This window comes from Megalobrama amblycephala, linkage group LG9 (assembly GCF_018812025.1).
Source record: "Megalobrama amblycephala isolate DHTTF-2021 linkage group LG9, ASM1881202v1, whole genome shotgun sequence".
NCBI lineage: Eukaryota > Metazoa > Chordata > Actinopteri > Cypriniformes > Xenocyprididae > Megalobrama > Megalobrama amblycephala.
Genome location: NC_063052.1, coordinates 40987911 through 40997022, shown reverse-complemented (window position 1 = coordinate 40997022; position 9112 = coordinate 40987911). Strand labels below are relative to the sequence as shown.

The following is a 9112-nucleotide window of genomic DNA, read 5'->3' as shown; positions in this document are numbered from 1 at the left end:
ACACCAGGACTATACGTATTTTATGAATATTTATGAATATACAATTTATAGATAATCGCACAAAAATGTCAGAGCTGTTTATGAATATTTATGAATGTTTATGACGGGTTTGGAGCACAAAAAATATTCCAAGGCACTGTAATAAACCTGAAAAATGTTTACTTTTATTTTAGTTAAAAGTTATAATAATTAAAATAGAAGCAAAATAAAATATAGGCTTTTAAATTATTTAATTAAAAATGATAATAATTAGCGACAAAATAAAAAAAAATCTAAATCAAAAAATTAATTTAGCTGTTTGAATTAAAATTATAATTAAAATAACAGACACACTCATTCACACACACATTCACAAACATGCACATTCTCACTGACTTACACACACACACACACACACACACTCACACAGACGCACACAAACGCTCACAAACACATACACACACACGCACACAAAAACAATCATTCACATAAACACAAAAACACACACACACACAGTCACTCACACACAAATACATACAAACACACACTCACACACAAACACTCCCACACACTCATTTATTTACAAATGCACACAAACACTCACTCACACAAACACACACAAAAACAATCACTCACATAAACTACACACAAACTCATAGACACGTGGACACAAACACTCACAAACACACACACACACACGCAAAAACTATCATTCACATAAACACACAAACACTCACTCACACACTTACACACACGCACAAAAACACACAAACACACTCACACACACACACAAAAACAATCATTCACATAAACACAAAAACACACACACAAATACACACACACAGTCACTCACACACAAATACATACAAACACACACTCACACACAAACACTCCCACACACTCATTTATTTACAAATGCACACAAACACACACAAAAACAATCACTCACATAAACAAACACTCACAAACTCACAGACACACGCACACAAACACTCACAAACACACACACACGCAAAAACTATCATTCACATAAACAAACACTCACTCACACACTTACACACACGCACAAACACACACAAACACACACACACACACACAAAACAATCATTCACATAAACACACAAACACTCACTCACACACTCATTTACTCACAAATGCACACAAACACTCACACAAACACACACAAAAAGCACTCACTCGCTCACACAAACACACACCCGCAAAAACAATCACTCACATAAACACACACACAAACACACAAACTCAGACACACGAACACAAACACTCACAAATACTCACTCACACAGACGCACACAAACACATACACACACACACACACACAAAAACAATCATTCACATAAACACAAAAACACACACACACACAGTCACTCACACACAAATACATACAAACACACACTCACACACAAACACTCCCACACACTCATTTATTTACAAATGCACACAAACACTCACTCACACAAACACACACACACAAAAACAATCACTCACATAAACTGCACACAAACACACAAACTCATAGACACATGGACACAAACACACACACACACGCAAAAACTATCATTCACATAAACACACAAACACTCACTCACACACTTACACACACGCACAAAAACACACACACACACACACAAAAAACAATCATTCACATAAACACAAAAACACACACACAAATACACACACACAGTCACTCACACACAAATACATACAAACACACACTCACACACAAACACTCCCACACACTCATTTATTTACAAATGCACACAAACACACACAAAAACAATCACTCACATAAACAAACACTCACAAACTCACAGACACACGCACACAAACACTCACAAACACACACACACGCAAAAACACACACAAACACACACACACACACAAAAAACAATCATTCACATAAACAAACACTCACTCACACACTTACACACACGCACAAACACACACAAACACACACACACACACAAAAAACAATCATTCACATAAACACACAAACACTCACTCACACACTCATTTACTCACAAATGCACACAAACACTCACACAAACACACACAAAAAGCACTCACTCGCTCACACAAACACACACCCGCAAAAACAATCACTCACATAAACACACACACAAACTCAGACACACGAACACAAACACTCACAAATACTCACTCACACAGACGCACACAAACACATACACACACACACACTCATTTATTCACAAATGCACACAAACACTCACTCACACACACGCACAAACACTCACTCGCTCACACAAACACACACACGCAAAAACAATCACTGACATAAACTCACACACAAACACTCACAAATACTCACAAACACACACACACACGCAAAAACAATCATTCACATAAACACACAAACACTCACTCACACAAACACACTCATTTACTCACAAATGCACACAAACACTCACACAAACACACACACACACAGAGCACTCACTCGCTCACACAAACACACACACAAAAACAATCATTCACAAAAACACACACACACACACAGTCACTCACACACACACACACACTCATTTACTCACAAATGCACACAAACACTCACTCACACACTTACACACACACACACACACACACACTCTCACTCACTCTCTCTCTCTCTCTCTCACACACACACACACTCTCTCTCTCTCTCTCTCTCTCTCACACACACACACACACATCTCTCTCTCTCTCTCTCTCTCACACACACACGCTGCTGTCAGAGAGTGTAAGACAGAGCGAGAGCGCTGTTCTTCTCTTCACACCTCCGGCTCGAGCTCGTGCTGCATCTGTTTTCTCTTTCTGTCTTTCTCCAAACTGAGGCTTTCAGGAGGAACACGTCACGCGGTTGGTCTTTAAAACAGTGTTGCTTAATTAAAACGACTGCAAGCCATTGCAGCAAATGTTTCACAGCGCATCGAAGAATAATCAACCTCATCTGACTCTGAATATTCAGATGAGGATGATGACAAATCACTTCTTGTCTTCATCACTGTCAGCATTAGTTGTGTATGAATATATGAATGCATCTGTTCAACAGTTATTTATACATTCTAATGAGCTTTTGTACACTTCATGCAGCTCTGTGTAGCGTCGAACAGTGACGACACGTGCGTTTGAAGAGGCCGACGAGTGTTTTTAGATATGAGAAGTGTCTGAGCATGACCTTTAACCCCACGACTGCAGAGCTGCTGACCTCTGACCCCACTTCACACGCCTAATGTGGCTTTTAGCAGCTCTGAGAGACGTGATGATGACGAGGTGAAGTTTGTCTCGTAAGCTGCTTTTACACAATGATGCAACATCGACTGTTTTTAATGACGCTAGAGTCTTGTTGGGATGTTTTGGGTGGTTGCTAGAGTGTTTTTTGGGGAATGGGGGTTGCTTAGTAGGGTGGTTGCCAAGGTGTTGCTATGTTGTTTTGGGTGGTTGCTAGGGTGTTTTTTGGGGGGTTTCAGGGGGGTTTTGGGTGATTGCTAGAGTGTTTTTTGGGGTGGGGGGGTTTAGGGTGTTGCTAGGTTGTTTTGGGTGGTTGCTAAGGTGTTTTTTGGGGGCTGGGGGTTCAGGGATGTTTTGGTTGCTTAGAAAGTGTGTTTTGGGTGGTTGCCAAGGTGTTGCTATGTTGTTTTGGGTGGTTGCTAGGGTTTTTTTTGGGGGGGGGGTTCAGGGGTGTTTTGGGTAGTTGCTAGGTTGTTTTGGGTGGTTGCTAAGGTGTTTTTTGGGGGCTGGGGGTTCAGGGATGTTTTGGTTGCTTAGAAAGTGTGTTTTGGGTGGTTGCCAAGGTGTTGCTATGTTGTTTTGGGTGGTTGCTAGGGTTTTTTTTGGGGGGGGGTTCAGGGGTGTTTTGGGTAGTTGCTAGGTTGTTTTGGGTGGTTGCTAAGGTGTTTTTTGGGGGGGTCAGGGGGGTTTTGGTTGCTTACTAGGGTGTTTTGGGTGGTTACTAGGGTGTTGCTATGTTGTTTTGGGTGGTTGCTAGGGTGTTTATTTGGGGGGTGTGGGTTCAGAGATGTTTTGGTTGCTTAGTAGGGTATTTTGGGTGGTTGCCAAGGTGTTGCTAGGGTGTTTTTGGGTGGTTGCTTGGGTGTTTTTTTGGGGGGGAGTCAGGGGTGTTTGGGGCTGTTACTAGGGTGTTGCTAGATTGTTTTGTGTGGTTGCTAGGGTGTTTTTTTGGGGGGTGTTAAGGGGGGTTTTGGTTGCTTACTAGGGTGTTTTTTGGGGGGATTCAGTGGTGCTTTAGGTGGTTGCTAGATTGGTCTGGGTAGTTGCTAGGGTGTCTGAATATAGAAACAAACAGTGTTTTTTCAGATGAACTGTCCCTCTATCAGGGCTGAAATGTGCAACTTGAACTGTTGAGATCAAACTGAAACGATCAGGGATCTTGTTCAAAATCTTATTTACAAAATGAAACTAACCCATTTTACATTTTACAGATGAACAAGACACTCAGGTCAGCACATCTTTAACTTACACACACATATAGTCAGAGTCATAATCAGACCTGCTCAGAAATGGTGTGATGGAGAGACAGATAGAGAGAGAGAGAGAGAGAGAGAGAGAGAGAGAGAGAGAGAGAGAGGTGGGGGGGCTTCTGCCTGGTTAATCATAATGTAGTTTTAATTAAAAACTCTGTGTCAAAGGGTTTAGCTCAGAGATCAGAGCCAGATTGCAGCACGGCAGCAGATCACTGAGAGCACAAACATACATCACACACACACACAGTGCCGTATTAAACGTGTGTGTGTGTGTGTGTGTGTGTGGAGGGACAGCTTGTCATGTTGATCAGGTCTCGGTGTGAACGAGGTATCAGGGAAGGACATCAGGCCAGTTCCTTTGGATTATTCTCTCTCTCTCCCGTGTGCTTGTTGAGGAGCGTTTGCCGGCGTGTGCGGTTAGTCACTGTGAAAGCAGCTCTGGGGTGTGTGTGTGTGTGTGTGTGTGTGTGTGTGTGTGTGTGTGTGTGTGTTTACCGCACATGTAACAGAAACATCACATAACTCAGAAACACAAAGCCAAAGGTGATGGTCCGTACTTCAGTAGACTTTTACACTGTCTGAAGAACAAAAAACAAAAAAAAATGCAAAAGTTTGCATAATTTTTTTTGAGTTATGACAAGTTTGAGTGAATTTACGTTCAACCAACAAACTACGCTGAGTTTAAGACTCCTTTAAATGTCAAACTAAACAGCATTAAACACTAACAGGTCTTTCCCTTCACTAAAAACAAATACAATAACACTTAATTTCAACATTTATTCTCCTTATCCAGTCCTATGCAAAGCATGCAGGGAACTAGCAATCCACTGCCTAATTTCCGAAGTTATCGAGACAATTTCATTAAGTTACTACAACCTAATTTATTTTAAAAAGCCAATTAACACAGAATTTTTTAGTTGAAATTACAGACGATATTAAGTTGATGTAATGATCAACATTATTATGTCAACAGAAAACTTAAAAGTTTTAATTAAAACAATAAATTAGAATTTTTGCATGCATATACAATATATATATATATATATATATATATATATACACAATGCATAACATGCATTGTAATGCATTCTATAATTTTCTACTAATTGTATAGTCATAGTAATAATATAATTTTCAACTCAACAGTATGGTAAAGTACATTAAATTTGGTGTCAACAGTGTATGTTTTATGTATTGTACTCTTTAAAGGAGGTATTATGATGGGGTGGTTTTAATTTTTAAACATAAAAGAGAACATAACTGCTAATTATACAGTGTATTATTAATGCATTAGTAATGCAGTAAAGGCAGAACATACTTTTATAATGCATTACAAATACAGGGTTCATAGATTGTGATGCTAATTGAACTTACACAGTTTGTGGACACAGTTGGGCGTCATGTGGCTAAAATAAAGAGTGTTTTAATGACAGATTAAGAGGATTACAGTACAAGACATGTGTGTGTGAGAAAGAGAGAGAGTGTGTGTGTGTGCTCAGGAAAGAAGATATGAGCTCTGTTTCAAACCCTAGTGAGCACTCTTGCTGTCTACATAGGCATCATCAGGGATCATCATTATTACAAAACCACACAAATATCAGTTTTTACGGGACATACATGAGATTCACAACTGATTCAGTTGTCCAATTAAAAAAAAAATTAAAAATATTTAAAATATGCAGTATAAATGGAGACAGAGTTGTAGAGCGTGTTGTGTTAATACTGTTCAGTAATCACTTCTCCATCTCTCTCTGGGGTTGTTGACCTTTAAGCAGGGGGCAAAGGCTTTGCTCCTGGGGCTTCAGACATCAGAGAGAGAGAGAGAGAGAGAGAGGTGAGAGACCATAAAGACCTCCTCATGAAGTCAAACATGCATTTGATTTGTGCCCTGCAGCTTTGCTGAACTCATGACGGTCACCACTGGGACGAAGCACCAGGAGATTCACAGCGACAGCTGCCCGTCAGAGCCGAGGCGAACGAATACACCCGTTCCTCTGATGTTCGGACAGGTACAAGACCTGCACTGCTAATCCTGACAGGTTTCCTGAACACACCTCTCGTCTGCTACTGGTCAGACACACATATAGCCCCGCCCCCAGACTTACGTGATTGGTTGAGTCAGAAGCTCAGACAAACTGATCAATGTTTTTAAAGCATCAAACTACCAGTGACAGACTTATATTGACTCTGAACATGAAACTGACACCAGAAACTATCTGAACTAAAGATGTTTTTGATAATTGAAATGAATCTGAAATAAAATATAAGTATTAGATGAAAAAATGGAAACTAAATGGAAACTAGAAATGAAAATAAGCCTAAATAGTATTATTTAAAAAAAAAAAAAAATCAACAAAAGGATGTAATAAAATTACTAAAAATTCTACAAACATTAAAATGAAACTGAAAATATAAAAATAACTCAAAATATTAAAGGGGCCCTTTAAGTCTCTGGTGTTCCCAGAATGTGTCTGTGAAGTTTCAGCTCAAAATCCCCCACAGATCATTTATTATAGCTTGACAAATTTGCCCCTATTTGGTTGTGAGCAAAAACACGCCGTTTTTGTGTGCGTCCCTTTAAATGCAAATGAGCTCCACTTTCCAGAAGAGGGCGGAGCTTTAACAGCTCAACAACAACAAAGCTGGAGAATCTCACGCAGCCAAAATGAGGATTGTCAGTAACGGTGTTCAGCCTTACATTGTTCAAACCGGAGTCGACACTGATGGAGAGACTCAGGAAGAAGTTACAACTTTTAGACGTTTCTGAATGGTTAGTGGATAAATTGATGTAGTTGCTGTGGAGTTGATTCAACTCATCCACTAGCATGTGCCGTCATGTTAATCTTTTTTTGTTGAATTGACCCTCGTTTGTGAAGCAGTCCGGCGTAAAATGACGGCATGTCAACAACACTCTACTACAACAACTCTCCCTCTTCTCTAAAGCAGCCCAACATGGCCCTTTGTTGTGCGTTCTCGGGGGCGGGGTTTATGTAAATTTTAGGGTTTGTGACACATTTACACTCTAACAGGACCTGCAGAAACCTTTGACCTCCACAGAATAACACACACACACACTCACCCACACATATACACACATTTCCATGCATAAAAATACTGAGAACACGTATTTTAACACTTGGCTGATTAAAATCATTTTTCTATGAACCCAGAGGACAGTTTGTTGGTACTTTGGTGAGTCAGTGGTGAACGTCAGTCCTGGTGTGTGTGTGTGTGTCCTTCATGAACCACCCGCAGCTCATCTAAACCGCTCGCTCAAAAACCCCATCTGGTCCATCATTATTGCCCTCGTGTGTGTGTGTGTGTGTGTGTGTGATGCTGTAGGCCTGAAGAGATCTGGATGGGTCACCTGAAATGTTTCTGATCTTCAGAGATTATAACACTAGTGCGCTACATACTATATACGAGATATTCATGAATTTAACACACACTTTTGTCCAGAGAGAAACATAAACAGACCGTCACAGAGCGAATAATACTGATAGTGTACGATGCCAGCATATATACTGTACAACACAAGCTTTCATTCACTCATATTGCTAATATAATAAGTAAATAGTTACACTGAAAACATTGCAGGTGCATTGCATTGTGGGATCTGCATAATTCAGGTCGACGCACATGAAAATTCACATAGTGCATACTGCAGTAATAGTATGTAGTATGCAGTTCTGAAGGTGTTGTGTGTGTTTTTGTTTCTCATACATCAGGTGTTTTTGCGATGTCACCCGCCTGGACATACATGCTGATGTACTCTCAGCGTTGTCATGGAAACGCCTCCGTGTGTTTGGCACCGTGACACGTCTGAGGTGGGAGAGGCAGGTAACACTTTAACTTTGTTATGCTTTTATCTGCCAGGTCTGTGGGAGCCCCTTCGCATGTGTGTGTGTGTGTGTGTGTGTGTGTGCATGATGTCACTGCTGTGTGTGTGTGTGTGTGTGTGTTAGCCAGAATCCCTGCCTACCGCAATAATATAGAGCACGCTGTGACCAAACCCTCCCGCTGATATTACATTTTCCACTGAAGCTGATGCCCGGTGCTCAAGTGTGTGTGTGTGTGTGTGAACCTCTGGAACGTGTGCTGCTTTTTCCAGCTTGACACACACTTACACTCCACAGTCAGAGTCTGATTCAGTTTAGAAACGGATTCTGGATCCTACATGCGATCGGATCACCTGCGTTCAGAGCTGTTGTAAAAACATGCCAACCAATTACTGAATTATAATAATCAGCAGAAGAATTAAATTTAATTATTTTTAACTATTTTTATTTAATGCATTAAGTAATGTTACTGCTTTTAAATTAATTTTACAATTTTAAAATAAAACATTAATGTATTTTTTAAAAAGTAAATAAAATGTAATACTTTTTAAAATATAACATTAATATATTTTGCATTTTTTTGCAATTATTTTATTTAATAAATGTATTAATATTATTATGTTACTTATACTGTTTAAATACATTTTTTTAATTTTAAAATAAAACATTACTATATTTAAAAAAAAAATAAACAAAATGTAATACCTTTTAAAATTAATATATTTTGCATTTTTTGCAATTATTTTATTTAATAAATTTAGTAATATGATTATGTTACTTCTTATACTGTTT

General features: G+C 39.3%; 1 long non-coding RNA gene across 5 annotated transcripts in view; it reads left to right on the top strand.

Annotated features, from left to right (window-relative positions):
• Positions 1-8700, top strand: part of LOC125275933 — a 54966-nt gene extending 46266 nt beyond the window's left edge. For 4 of the 5 annotated variants that reach the window (XR_007186551.1, XR_007186549.1, XR_007186550.1 and 1 more), the window contains 2 exons: positions 6376-6490; positions 8210-8700. This is a non-coding gene — a long non-coding RNA (uncharacterized LOC125275933). Of the gene's footprint in view, positions 102-6375; positions 6491-8209 lie in introns of those variants that run through there. The other variant, XR_007186548.1, reaches the window with a different exon arrangement.
• The last annotated feature ends 412 nt before the right edge of the window (positions 8701-9112 follow it).